This window comes from Bidens hawaiensis, unplaced genomic scaffold, assembly GCF_021521415.1.
Source record: "Bidens hawaiensis isolate Kalapana, Puna unplaced genomic scaffold, B.hawaiensis_p1.1 tig00012998_1, whole genome shotgun sequence".
NCBI classification, from domain to species: domain Eukaryota; kingdom Viridiplantae; phylum Streptophyta; class Magnoliopsida; order Asterales; family Asteraceae; genus Bidens; species Bidens hawaiensis.
In genome coordinates this window covers 139,623-155,759 of record NW_027492088.1, presented here as the reverse complement: position 1 = coordinate 155,759, position 16,137 = coordinate 139,623, and the positions used below count along the sequence as shown (strand labels likewise).

Genomic DNA, 16,137 nt, shown 5'->3' with positions numbered 1-16,137 from the left:
TCCAAACTTATCAAATTTCCTTGTTGCAATCACCTCAGCAAAATTCAAGTAAATCTTCTACTGCCAAAAACCTGAACCAGAAACTTTTAAAGGTAAAGAAATTTGTGAAACCCAATAAGAAGTGGCAAATTTAGGCACAACCTGAACACTGGCATGCAAATAATAAGGTTTTTCAATAAACGGGGCATGTTTGGGTTGACTTGTTTAGTTAAATAGGTGGACCCGTTTAACCCATTATTTTACAACCCACCAACAAGATTTACACATTTACGACTTGATGCCAACCCGTTTGACACGTTTAATAAATCGGTTAAAGTTAATATTTTTAACACAGATAAAAATATGCATCGTATTTGGGTTGAAAAAGAATATAACTTTTTGTCCGTCTTTTAAAACATTTTTATAAATATGTAATATTCTAAGGTTTAAATAGAAGAGTATTTGAGTATTGAAGCTTACCAGTTTAAGAAAGATGATGGTTGATCATGCACCTCCCTTCTGCTTTAGTGTTATTTTGTCCCCTAAACTCAAAGCAATGCCTTGGGTTTTACTTCTAATGCGGATATAACCGCTTAGTTTACCGTCGGTTTGTTTCTCAACGCTTAAGTTTACCAAGGCGTCCTCCCCAAAAACACTCTTTGCATACAAATTAGCAGCCAGGAATCCACAGTAACCTTCCAGGGCAGACCTGAAGAAGCCATAGGCTATAAAATACATATAGACACAAAGTTTTAATCAATACTGGTTTAGTTTTCAACCAGTTTAGCGTAAACAGATTCAGATAAGCTTTGGGTCAAACCTGAAAACATGTTTATCTGAATGGAGTGTGTTCAGGTTGACCTGGTGATTCGACTCGTTTGCTTTATAAATTTTTTTAAATATATGTTTTCTGTCATAACTTAAGCTGAATAGGTACTTTATGTAGGAGTGTTATGGGTTCAACAACACAAATCCGAACACAAACGAACTAGAAAATTGCACGACCCGCATATTCATGGGTTGACCCAAACACGACCCATTTGACCCGCATTTTTTTATATTGTTTCACATATTAATACTTTGAACTTACATTTTTACAACAAAAAATATAAATTTATATAAAACAATTACATTTTAGTTATAAAAAATCTTACATCAAATTTCTTTTTAGTTTTATATTTTGGCACAAGATACCCGACTCGATTATACCAAGCCCAAATCCGCGAATTTCGTGCAGTGTTAGAACACAAATATGCAAATCAAATGTGGATAGCTTACGGTGGAGTTAGACACTTCATGTTTGTTGATCTAATAATATGCTCAAGAAACTCTTTCTCATCTTGAATAATAGTGTTCACAGCAACCTGAAAAATCATAAAATAAATTAAACGAAATTAATAAATCTATATATATTAAACAAGAAGCAACTCATACCTTGTTTTCCCATTCAAATTCGGCCCACATACTTCTATAAGCCGCATCACCACAAACAGCAGGAGATATATAATCCATTATATCAATATGAATATCATTTAACACAACAACATTACGGTCAGAAACTTTCGAAGTCTCGTAAACAATGTTTCCAAAAATGACCCCGGTTTCAGTTGAGGACACCTTAATGTTTGCTTTAATCTGCTTGCTTGACTCAGGGGCAAGAGTGTAATTTTGTGGACGCTCAACGAGCTTAAGGTCACCCATTGTTGCTAACTCCAAACAAAGGTTCTGCAGGGTGTCTTTCGTTCGGTTGATGATTGTGACATCGAGGATAATGTCATAGTGATGAACGTTGACGTATGCTTCAGCGTATACAGGGTCACTGAAACCGGTTAGTTGAACAATATGGTTTAGGTTGTTTGCAGCATCCCCGTGTTTTATAAACTCACCGGTTGCACGTTTTAAGTCGTCTTGAACCTCGTCTTCTAACTCCAGCTGGCTCATGCCCTGAGACGTTGACCAAGTAAACAAAAAATCAACGGTTTCGTTTTATGTGCTTTAAAAAATCAATTTTTGGATTCGGTTTAGCATTAACCAAAAACTGAACTGAGCCAAATTAGTTATAATTTATAAAAAAATGATAAATGGTAATCAGTTAGTTATTAGTTAACAAAAAAAACTAGGCCCTAACATTCAAGCCTTTTCGCCCAAAAATTTCAAGCTCAAGTGGTACCGACAAAAGCGAAACCAAACCGAGAAAAAAAACCCATTTTAAGTAATTTATAAGAAACTGATTGAAAATAGTAATCAATTAGTCACTCACTACTCATTAATAAAAAATTAGGCACAAAGTTCCAAGCCCAACTTCATTATTTTAGGACTTTTCTCGGTCGAAAATTTCAAACTCCAATGGTATAACCGATATAAATGAAACTGAACCAAACTCATCATGAAAACGAAAAAACCAAAACTAAGGATTTCAGTTTCGTTTAGGATTTGCATCAATCAAAAACTTAACTGGACTGATCCTAGCCAAAAACTCAATTTACGTAATTTATAAGAAATTGATTGATAATCAATTAGTTACTCATCAACAAAAAAAATTAGGCCCAATGTTTAAAGCCTAGATTCTTTATTTTGAACCTTTTTATGGCCTAAAAATTTTAAGCCCGATTGGTACCAGAAAAACCCGAACCACACCAATCCCGCAATGAAAACCGAAAAACCAAAAAAGGCAAAAGCAAACAGTTTTTAAAACCCAAAAAACTAGTTTTTGGTTTGACTTGAGCCCAAAACTGATTCAAACTGACCCATTCGCAGCCCTAACAAGATGTCAAGAACCAATAATATGATGCAACTTACAACGTTAAAAACAACACATGTTTAATGCAAACAAAATCTTACCTTTCTGCTCTTCAAATGATAAAAGTCAATGAGCTCATCAGGCTGTGCATGTAAAACCTGACCCTTAGCTTTAATTTCCTCCGCTTCACGCCTTTGTTTCTCCACAAGCATTTGAACGAAACTTGCATGACAACGCTGCAGCCATATTTTCCTCATACGTTCATCAGGATTACACAACAACCTTAAACAAACAACAATTCTGTCATATGAATCATTATCAATCGGGTGAGGAAGAAACGAAGATTGACCAAGTTGCAACATTGAAACAATAATCAACAACACATGAGTCGACGCTTTGTTGACTTCAACTTTTGACTTCTTAGCCTCGGTCAACCGCAACACGAGCCTGGTCAACGCACAAACCACAACCGCACCCAAAAAGAAATCACCAGTTAAAATCAAAGACCTCAAGTTTCCTGAATTTAATGATGTTTGGACCATTGGATAAGAAGCAGTTTCAGAAGCTGCACTCTGTGTAGCATACGTTCCATCTGCAAGAATCGCAGGCCGTTTAGAAGATATAGTTATCGAGTTGACTTGTTGAGACCTTTTGGAAGCTTCTAGACCATCATCCCCTTCTGAATCCAAGTAAAATGGGAGGTCACCAAGACACTGTTTTATGATTGTAATCCCACTTTCAACTTCAGAAACAGAAACACAATACTCACTAATAATCCAAAGAGCACACGAACAAACGCGTGCTGATCGTATCTGGTAAAACGTATCCAACAGCCTAGTGACAATAGCAACCCTCAACTTTGGATTTGTTTCAATTATCTCCCTTACAAACACAATCACATCCATTGCTGAACCAACATTACTATCACCCAAGAAATCCATCAGCATATGCACAACAGCGCCTGCAACTTCAGGAAACTTAACCGCACAAGAATGAATCGCTTGAATAAGCATTTGACGATACTCGCCATCTTTTTCAAACTCCCCACTCTGAGTTTTTACAACTTCCTTCTTTAAAGTAAGAACCACTTCATTAATGTTTTGAGGAGTTATTAAATCAAGAGCAATATCAAGTGTTTTCTTTCTGATATCATGATTTGGGCTTGTAACTGCCCTCAGTACATCCATTATCATTTCAACCATAATCTCCTTGTGTGAAGTTTTTAGCTCCTCTAACCGATCAAGCACGATAAGTTTCACATTGTTGTCACTTTGAGTGAGTAACAGCTGGCAATAAGTATTGGCTGCTGCCCTAATGGCAGTAGGAGCAGAGGATAAAGATACCAAAGTTCCAGCACATTCAAAGACAACCGCAGCCGAAGGTGCGTTTAACAGAGATATGATAATGTTTATATACTTCCCTTTTTCATCCGTATTCGCTCTGCACACTTTGCGTATCAAATCCAACACGACCATTTGTAACAATTCTCCCCATTCAGACACTTTATCCACATGGGTCAAAAGGTAAGTAACTGCATAATCTTGTGCACATGTGTAAAGCATAAGAAACGCGTTTCTTTTTGCAGATTGATCAGCTTCGGTTGACAACACTTTTTCAATCATTTCAGGTGCATCAACCAAAAGATGATCGCCATTTGGAAGCTTGTAGATGGAACTCACTGCAAGGATTGCATTCCTCCTAACAAATGGATTTCTGTGGTCCAAATTGGTCACTACAGAAGGAACCAAAGGCTCGATAATCTCGGTTTCATTAATACGGCGAAGAAACCTTAAAGTCACACCACGAATGTATTCGTTCGGATGTTGAAGATTGTTTCTTAAGTTCTGGCAGATTAATATCATTTCGGCTAAGACTTTGCCTTTGGAGTCTGTTTTTGCAATGCTTTCAAGGTAAAGAAGTAGTAGTTTCTTAACTGTGTGATCCTCTGAAGGAAGAACGTAGCGAACGATTGTGATAAAAAGCTGTGGAAGTGTCTCTCCATTCAAAACGAGCATAACGGCTTTTTTCATGGCGTCTATCTTTGCAGTATCGTCGTTTCCTTCAAGCGCCTCTTTGATCTCATTGGCAAGTGCAGGTGTTCCTTTGTCAAAATGAACAAGCAGAGAGCATGATTTCTCCTCCATATTTTGTGCTGCAAATCAAATGACAAACTTTTGTTTAGTTAAGAACATAAGTTAGAGTTTCTTGTTTGTATGCTTTGATATTATTCGGAAAATGAACTTATCTATTCTTTCTTGTTATTTCATTTTTACAAAAATGCATCAATTAATTCAATCAACTCGGTCATAATTCTATCCAATTTTCGGTATCATCTAAATATATGACATTCGCAATAATCACAAGTTGGATGAAATGATTCATAGTTATATTCTAATAACTAAAACAAATTAATCAGACATCGGAGTCGTGAATGGATACATAATTCATGACATCGATCAGCCACTTACACATGGATCCAATGATCTTATAAACAAACATCAAAGCTTACAACTCAAAATGAATAGATCCCATTGATCAAGTAATACAACATAACAATGTAAAGAAAACGGATATGCAACAATAATAATAATAATAAAACAAAGTTAGTCGATCTGGATTCCCTAAACATATATAATGCAAAAATAATCACTAAACTACGCCAAAATAATGAGATATCGGACTGGTAAATGGATACATAATTCAAAACATGAGTCACTTACACATGGAATTAATGAATAAAGTTACCAACAAACAAAGAGTACAAGTTAGATTTCAAAATAAGGTTAATAAATTAGATTGATCTAGAGATCCTATTGATCAAACAGTATAACATTAATTACAATGTGTATTATTAGTGGAGATCTGGATGCCCTAATTAAAACAAACATATACATGCAGCAGCAGCAGCAGCTAGCAATAATAATATCCGATTAATGACATATATGTACGTGTATGAAAACCTAACCTAACCTAACCTAACGTAACGTAAATGACTGTATGAGATTCAAACGGAGGAATGAAATTTAACCATGTAATGGAAGAAAGATGTTATGATTATGAGGACGTACGTTAATTAATATCATAATAATAATAATAATAATAATAATAATAATAATATTGTGATCGATCGTGTATATATATAAATACCTGATCGTGACGGCGGCGGATCGAGATGGAGATGGAGAGAGAAGCTAAGGAAATGAAGTTTCTTTCACAATTGCTTGCAACATTTCATTTCATTTCATTTTTATTCAACCGATCGACGCATGCATATATATAGATGATATATATACTTAACTTGGAAGTAATATATATATATATATATACCTGTTCTACCCTTCAACTTTTAATTACATCATCATACAGACTAATTATACATTATCTTAATTACTTTTATTCTTTGTTTTTTTGGTATGTATATATATTTTCATATATCCATGAATTAATATGATATACCACTTTTTCTTCCTTTAGTAGATATAGGGTATGTTTGACAAAACTAGCTGGTAGCTGCTGACTGGAAGCTGGTAGCTGTAGCTTTTTAGATATATTTAGGCGTTTGGTAGAGTAGCTGAAGCTTTTAATAAAATGTATAAAATGACCAAAATATACATAAATAAATAACTAAAGAACATAATACTAAACATAATCACACACACACAGATATATACATATATATATATATATATATATGTGTGTGTGTGTGTGTTTCTCAAATAAATAAAACATGGTTATTTTCAATCAAATAAAACATAGTCAATACCAAACAGTCGAGAATAAAATATAATGCTGTTATATCGTTATTGTCGTGCATTCCATATCAAAGTAGCAATATTGTTGCGAACAAATTTCATCTCATTCGTTGCTCCTTCAAATAGACCATTGGTGCTCGTGTCATGGTTACTAACATCATGAAGTTCATCTCGTGGTATGTAGTTTGGATGTTGCTCCAATGTAGTAAACATTATATCTTCTTGAGAATTACGTATATAGTTATGCAATGCAAATGTAGCTATGATAACATCAATTTGTGTTTGAACGCTATACTTGGGCATTGTACCAAGTATCTTAAATCGTCTCTTCAAAATTCCAAATGACCTCTCAATATAACTTCGTAAAGATGAATGTGAACGGTTGAAAGCTTCTTGCATATTATTCAGGGGCTCTCTTTGAAATTGAGATTGATGGTATCTTGTCTTGGAATATGGAAAAGGTATCCTTTTCTGCATGGATATCCTTTATAAACCAAATAATATCTTCCTGATAAAGGAGTTGAAAAACAAAAGATGTTGGGATTTATTAAAAATAACAAGAAACAGTTCCATATATATGTTTAAACAATTTTAAATATTACCTTCAGGTGGGTGTGGGAAGTTGAATTTACTATCATGGGTTACGTTAATGAAAACACGCGTGTCATGTGCTGAACCCTCCCATCTGATCAATACGAATGTGAAACACATATCGAAATCACATGTTGCCATTACGTTGAAAGTTGGTACCCCTTTTCTACCAATATAAGGTAGTTGTTGACTCTCTGGGATGCAGGCCCCTATGTGTGTACCGTCAATACATCCGATACAATCCTAAATATAATTTGAAATTAGTTAAGTAACAAAATAAACAAGCATGAATGACATTAATCAATTCAATACCTTGAAATACGGCATGTATCTTTTGTCGTTCAAGATTTGAGGTGGTACAAATTCAAAAGTTGGATCTTTTGGTCTTATAATGTCGCGTGCTAGACCTTGAAAACCTTTATCTCTACCGGATATTGCCTCTAGAACTTCATGAAATGCTCTACTAATAGTTTCCCCAGAACGTTGAAAATGCTCCCCAACATCCCTGTTCCCAATGCCAATGTATACAGAAATATCCCCACCTTCTCACAAGTTGACATTCTATCACTCGATTGCAATCCATAGTTTGATTCAAGCTCTCCACATAATTTCATAAACACGTTTGGATGCATTCTGAATGCATTTACACATCGTATAGGATTTCCATTCAAAACTTCCATTATCCAAGCCTGCCCCGTTTGTGATGATGTCATGCATGGTTCCTTGTATATATGTTTATAATAGTATGCAGCAACTAGATCACTTATATAAGTTGAATCCAACAAAAATTTATAATAATGCAGTTTGTGCTTCTTCTTGCTTGTTTCATTATTCATAATAACCCTAGTAATAAATTCAATATCAGGTTAACATATAAACATAAAACTAGCTAATATATAAACACGTAAATAGCTTAATATTTAAAGATGTAAATAACATTCTCAAATAAATAAAAATTAAAATAAAAAGATATCAAATAACTTCTTATATATTCATGCCACTAAAACATCAAGGTAAAAAACAATAAATCAATTCAAAAGAAATAAAGTTCAAACTATCTGGTAGAGACACTTGCCTCTTAGATGGGAGGTTCCTTGGCGAATGCATAGTTTAGTGTTATTGGTGTAGAATATAGTGTAGGTGTAACATTTGCCCTTAGATATATATATATATATATATATATATATATATATATATATATATATATATATATATATATATCAAGAAAAGGGTTCAGATAAGAATAAAGAGTTTCATAGGAATGGTAAGAACCAACAAAATTTTGACATTTGGCATTACAAATGATGGTGAAAGAACAATTTTAGGAAACTATGTCGGTTATAATGACGAAAGAGTTTTTCTAGAAAACTATGTCGGTTATTGGTAATTTTAAATCTCAACCATTAATTAAGATGATCCAATGGCTATGATTTATTCCTAGTCTTCCTAAAAAACTACTTATTTTTAGGATAACCCTCCCCTATATATCAATTACTAATATAATAATAGATCCTAGTTGAAACCCGCACGATGCGATGGTGACGACAATTTACAACGTGGTATTCGATTTCTAATAATTTTTTTCAATCTCGTGATATAATGTATAGCATTTATGTTAGTTTTCTTTTTTCGCAAAATTTGTGTGGTCTATCTATGCCATGACCTTTATACATCTCAATCAGATAATAACAAACATGCGAATAAGATAATATCAGTTATAAACGTTTTGATCCAACCAAATTTAATCATATACACTTTTAATTATTTGATAGTATATATACAACAAGGTAACTAAATATGTCTTACCAGTTACTCAATATCAATTTCACCATGTTAACTAACCACTAAGATTTTGATCTTAATTAGTTGTCCATTCCCACTGATCAGCTACAAATAGTCGGTTCGTGGATCTCGACTCAGCCCCAAGACTGAAACACTCTAACTTGTGCCATTTGTGGTACTATTCTGGCAACCACCAACCGCTACTATTTGGTCATCTTTTCTGACCTGTAGTACCTACTTACTACATGGTTGTAAAACACCTCATGATTTGGCATGAACTCTGTGAGTGTAACAAAAAAAAGGCATTCAATTTCAATCAGTAACAGTTTAATGAAATGGACGCAAACTCTTTCCCTGCAACTCTACTGATGTACGTTTTACTCAATTTGCTAAAGTGTTTTATGAAGAAATAAGTTGTTAAATGAATTATAAATAAAAAGGTGTAAAAGTTGTTAAAGCAATAAATTACTTTGATAAATAAATGTAGTTTGCATTAATTGAATTAAACCTTTCAGTCATCATGAAATGTAATCTACAAATGTATTACATAAAAGTATAGATTATCAGCAAAAAAATTATGAAAATTCTAAGTAACTTACAATTCTTCAAAGTCGCTTAAAAGGTTAATCCTTGTTTAGATTACTCTCTCCAGTCAACTTCTAAGATATAGGTAACGCATTAAGTACCTTGATCATCTTCAACTCGCACAGCTACCCTTTTTACTCGTGACAAAAAGCAAATCAAAAACCGACCTGCAGGCAAATCTAACTCGTTTCAACCTACATTTTTTACTATTTATCAGTCAAACTGCTGGATTCTAAAGTTGACCTTTGAAAAAGAGTATCAATCAATAATTAAAAGGGTGCAAAGATGGAAACAAATATATAAATTGTTGACATAAGTTATGGTCCTTTTAATAAATGAACGAACATAAACAAAAAATTTATACGATAATGCGATTGTTTAGGTTTGTTCATGTTGACCTTCCAAAGTTTGAAGTGAGTGAAACAAACACAATTACTTGAGCTTATTTGACACAATTTTTACACTTGGAAAAACAAAACATTACAACCCTAATGACTTCTTTTACACCCTTTTCTTTCTATTTTCCAATTCACAAGATTCTTGTTGGAAAGAAAAGGAAAGGAGAGGGAATGATAAGAAAGGGAAGGGAATGAATTTTTTTTTAATTAGGTGTGTTCTTGAGTTGGAAGGAAATTTGAGAAAATGAAAGGATAACTATGTTCTTTAGTTGGATGGAAAGAAAAGGAAAATAACACTTTTACAATTTTACCTAATGAAATAATGAAGAAGATGAAAAGATTAGTGGGTAATATTGTAATTTGGTTTTTTATCCTTAGTAATCAGCAGGATAATTTATTAAAAAAAACATCAATTTAATCCCTCCTAACTCCTTTCCATCCTAAAAAAAAACTCAACTATCCTTAGTTTTCTTTTCCTTTTTCTCCTTTAAAAAAACTCAAGAACAGGACGTAAAAAGTATAACAAAGATATTTTCAGCAATAAATTAAACAACATAATCAACTCAAAATAGATGTAATATATCTCTGTATTCATATAAAAATTACAAGAGTCAACGGGTGAATTTTATCAAAGGCTAATACAGTCCTTGAGCGCCTTAATACTGGTTATTAACCGAACTAGTTTTGGTAAAACTAGTTGTGACTGCGTTGACCAATAATCATTTCGGTTAAGTACTGGTTTTCTTATCTCAAAATCCTGACGGATCAAACAGGTTAGGTTATAGCCGAAACCGGTTAAGCGGTAAAAGACCGTATTAAAACAAAAACCGGGTTTAAACCTATTTTTCATCCATTATTCTGAATTATGAAGAAAGAGTGGGCTGTCTTTTTGAAGTTTAGGTAAAGCTGGATACACAAACAAACAAGGTAATTGCTTGAAACCAATCTTTTAAAAGATTTAACCTTTTGCTAAATTAATAATGTGCTTATTGTGTTATTTCTATAGGCATGAATGAATGTTGCTGGCTGCATCTGATTTTTTTATATGATCAACTTCAAGTAAGAGGTAAAAGTTGAAGCATCATGAAGCATATGGAATAATTACTGAAGAAACATAAAACCACCCTCAAGGTTTAACACGTTAGTCCGAGGGTAATGGTTAAGTATTCCTCACGATGGGTTATTGAAGGAACATGAGATCTCACCCCTCCTGGGTCAGATGGATGTTCTCTTTGGTTTTGGTACACATGTGAACCCGCATCTCGATCTTCTTCTCCAGTTGCTCGAGACCTGCCATGGAAAGACCGGGGGGAGGTGGAGGTGACTGCTAAGAGTAAACTCTTTTTTACAGACACAAAAATATTTGTGGAGGCCAAGAGAGTCCAAGAGAGGATCCTTTCAAATGAGATATGAAGGTCCTTTATACAGGAGACTCATGGCAACCATCATGAACCCTAACCTTAATGGGCCAAGCCCGGTTAGGGGTTACCTCCACAACCCCCCGGCCCATTAGGCCTTAGTTAGTAACCAAATAATAACATAACAAATATAACATCTGTAATAAGTATATGGTCGTACCGGGGGTTCGGGACCCTACCTCTACAAGTCCCTCAAGTCCGTAGTTGCCATTTTTAAAGAAAGGGGAGCTATGGACTTATCTGGAGTGCTCGAGGGTTAAAATTACCGGGTTTTTAGAGGTTTTAAAATCATGATGGTGAATTTGGGTGGAGCGTGTCCGGGGCGCGTGGGGCGGATCGTGTCCGTATTGAACATGACATGTCCGGGGCGCGTGGAACGAATCGTGTCCGACATGGGTTATTATAAGGTTCCCCAACCTTTATGTTTGGCGCGTGGCCATTTGGGTCATTATCAGGTTCCCCAACCTATATGTTTGGCGCGTGGTCGTTTGGGTTATTATCAGGTTCCCCCCTTATGTTTGGCGCGTGGCCGTTTTTCTCGGAACGTGTTCGACGCGGTGGACCGGAGCATGTCCGTTTAGATCGGAACGTGCCCGACACGGTGGACCGGAGCATGTCCAACGCGGTGGAACCAGAGTATTCCGGTGCGCGTTAAATAAGTATCATTTAATTAACGCCAATTTAGATTGCCAACAATGGAGTATCGTTTTTATTAAAATCACGGATTTCTGCCTGCTTTTATATGAAATCGATTTATGTATAACACTTCGCAGCTAAGCCGCGTTATAAACAGGCGTGCCATCGAGTTTGTTCAACGCATACACGTTGTACGTCTCGTTGTTGCGAATGTTGTAATCTCCTTGTCAATCTAAACTTTGGCGTTATGGGCGGAGCGTGTCCGGTTTGAGCGGATCTTGCGCGTCCTTAGATTTGGCGTGTAGCCGTATGTTTTTGCATTAATATGCGTTAATTGTTTATACTCCAACGGTTTATTTTGTTTATTACATCAACAAAATCAATATAAACAAAAAGTTTGAGGTTTTTGTGAAAATAATTCACTTACTTGAAAGATATGTAGCCATCCGTGCTTTGTTTATATCACACGTTCTGCATCCGCCAATAATCAGTCACGGTCTGCGGCTTTTTCTCGTACATGCAAAACCCAAGTTTTGAACTATTTGTGGACCATAATAAATGTCTTGCCATACTTGAGGGTCTGTTGTGAAAATTTGAAATATAATTTCCTTTCACTTTCTTAACAGTTAACACTACAACCCTCACATTTCATCTTCATGCATATATAGATTATGGAGTTTGAATCGCCGATGTGGGTATGTTGTCCGCGTTAACCGGATTTGAACCGCGCCACTCCGTGGTGACTAAAGTTGGTGTCTTTTACTACCGGTTGGTTTACGCGTTGGCGTATGGTGTGACGCCGGTGGCGCTGGAGCATGTTTGCTCGCGGCAACCAGGTTGGAACTGTGAACCCGCATGTGGTCAGCGGTGTCGGAGTTTTACTCACTGGATCAAGGTGACGGAATGTGATATGTGACTGCATGCATGCATCGTGGCGGCGCAGTGTTCATTCATGGCGGCGCACATGTAGGGTGGTGGAAGGGTGAATTGCGACTGCGCTTAAGCATGGCAGGCGGAGTGTTTATCCGCGAATGCGCGCATGCATGGTGGCGGAATGTTGATAATGGCACACATGTATGGCGCCGTGGTGGCGGAGCGTTGTGCCGCGGTGGCGCACATGCATGTTGTGTTGTTCTTCCACGGTGGCGCGCACGCATGGTGGTGTTGGTTTTTGTGTTCGGTTCGGGTCAAGTCAATGCGGACCGACCCGAATATGACCCGGTATGAGTTACACCGGGGGTAACGAAATATAAACTCACTTAAATGTTAACTGGGCCCGACACAATCAATTAGATAGATAGGATGATGGACAACGCTTTGTTTTGTTAATTGGGCTCAAGCCCAATTGGTTTAATTTGATTAAACCCTAATAATAATACTATATATTGTATAAGATGTTATTATTAGAGATAACCCTTACAAACACAAAAACCCTAGCTGCCACCACAATCCGGCTCCGAATTCCGGCAGTCGTTTTTCCGGCGACCAATTCCGGCCACCGGAATTTTGTCCATATCATCCTCTCCGGCTGCTCAGTTGCATACCACCACCATAGTCCTTTGTTTAACTACTGGTGTTGCTCCCTGCCTTTCTCCAGCCGTCTATAGATTCACTCCGGCCAGCTCGCAATTCCGGCGAACCTTTTCCGGCGAGTTTCAAGCGATTCTGGCTAATCGCGTTTTTCCGGTGAGCCAGATTCCGGAGACCTGCTGCTACTACAAGCTGCCGCCGCTGTTCTCTGCCACACTCCGCCGTCCGCCGCCGGCGTCTATTGCACAGCCGCCGTCTTCAGCCGAAGTCAATCGCCGCCGCCGCCGCCAAGTTGCCGGAGTAGTTGGATCTTTATTGTGTCGATTACTAGCACTTTCCGTTAGCCCTCGGTGTCTTCCCGGTTTCGATAACCGAGGTATATCGATAAACTAATCTATGGTTGTTATATTATATGTTTAATCGTACTCGTTTAACGTTGTAATCGGATCCGAGTTTTGGGTTTCGTTTTTGGTTCGTTTAATCGTTTATTTATCCGCTGCGTTTTACATAGTTCGTTTATAAGTTTGTATATTAATATTGATTAATATCTATTAAACGAAATTATTAACTAAAACGGGTTTGAAATTACTTGACCGTTTTCGTTCCGAACCACCGTTGAAACCCAACAGTGGTATCAGGGCAGCGGTTACAACGTACGAGTCGATTCCGGTTCGTTTAAACCGGATCTACATCTTAAACTTTAAATCGTTTAAAGTTTATAGATCTAGATTTGTTTTCGGGTAATTTTAGATTTGGTCAAAGTTTTGTTTATTTTATTTGACCAAGTCAAAAACGACCCGAAATTTATTAATTTTGAATATGTAAATCCGGCCCCGACCTATGTTTGTTTGGTTGTGTTTGGTTGTTGAGCTTGTTTTTGGCCATATGGATGGTTCAAAAGTTGTAAACGGTTATTATTTATTTTCGGTTTTCTTTTGGCCATAAAAATGGTTCAAATTTGTAATAGGGCAAATTATTGTTAGTTTATAAATTTGTAATTAAGAAGACGCGAAGATAACCGAGGACGAGCTCAAGGATTTCTTGGAGTTAGTGGGAGTTCGGGCAAGATGACGGGATGCAAGAAGAAGTCTATCCTTGTGGTTGTTTTGTGTTGTGAACCCCTTGACCCGATCGGTCTCCCTAATTGGCTCTAGCGAGACCGATCACCTTTTGACCATAAGGATTTACATATTATTATTTGCTATTGTGGTTTCTTGGATTGTTTATAATAGGATTATAATATCACCGACCTAATACCAAATAAATTTGAAAATAAACATTTTATTAACCAATAATGTTTTGCAAATTAAAAGCATTTTGATTTCCAAAACTAGTAACATAATAGATTTCTATTAACTTAAAATTGGTTAGCCATATCGCGACAAACTTAGTTCTTAATAGGTTATTTAAAACTAAGTGTCCTGAGAGATGAAAGGGTTCATTAATTCGTCCCGATAATAAATACAGTAAAATTTGACTTTTACTCTATTTGGCAATTTTAAAATTAATCCCAATTTAAAACCAATAGTTTATGCCAATCCTACTACAAGTCACACTTGAGGCATACTGCGAAATTTCGAGTGTTTGGAGCTACAGCACCGCACTTGTTTTCTAGCCTATCCCATCAAGGTGAAAGTGTTTCGTTGACACATCCGGCCCTTTCACACGTCACTATACTAGGACAACTATTACTTTACTCTCCTGTTACGTGCTAAAGCTGTCTGGAGACTTAAAGTGGGCAAAGATGAGGCTAAACGTATCTATACAGACAATCGTTGTCTCTGTAGGCCTCATAACCGAGAGTTGTGCTCTATTCACAATTGGCAATCGTTGTCAGTCTGCCTAACCACTTATTAATGTTGTGTGCTACAGCTGCCTTTAATAACTGGAAGCCGAATTCTCATGCTCCTATTTCATTAATGTTATTGGGCCATTAATAATAGGACTATAACGTCGAAAATACTAATTAAATTTACTTTTGCTTTATTAATCAGATGTCAAACGAAAACACACCCTACGCCCTTAAGACTATCCTTGAGAAGGATAAACTGAACGGTGCCAACTTCATCGAATGGCACCGCAACTTGAGACTTGTTCTCACCATGGCAAAGCGCCTGTATGTTCTTGATGGACCTGTTCCAACCGAGCCTGAAAACAATACAGGCGCTGCTCGGAAAGTTCTTGAGAAGCATCAGATGGACTCGGCTGAGGTCTCCTGTATTATGCTAGCCACCATGACCTCTGAGCTTGCTAAAGGCTTAGAAGACTTTGGTGCCTATGAGATGCTTGAGCAACTCAAGGGCATGTTCCAGAAACAAGCCCGTCAAGAACGATTCGACACCATGAAACAACTCATTAGTTGCAAGATGGCAGAAGGGTCTCCCATCAGTGCGCATGTTCTTAAGATGAAGGGGCACATCGATCAGCTTAAGAAACTTGATTATCCCCTGCCTGATGAGATTGCAGCTGATTTCATCCTCAACTCTCTCCCCAGCTCATATGACCAGTTCGTAATGAATTTCAACATGAATGGTTGGGTGAAGACAGTGCTGGAGCTTCACAACATGCTCAAGACGACTGAGATGAACATTCCTTCTAGGACCAATCAAGTTCTAATGATCCGATCTACTGGTGTCAAGAAGCCTAATCCTAAGAACCAGGTTTATAAGGGTAGAGGCAAGAAGAATGTTACCATTGCTGCCTATCGTGCCACCAATGCTAACAAA

At 36.7% G+C, this 16,137-nt stretch overlaps 1 pseudogene; it reads right to left on the bottom strand.

Annotated features, from left to right (window-relative positions):
* Positions 1-483: 483 nt before the first annotated feature.
* Positions 484-5,117, bottom strand: LOC143542830 (coatomer subunit beta-1-like; annotated as a pseudogene).
* Positions 5,118-16,137: the final 11,020 nt, after the last annotated feature.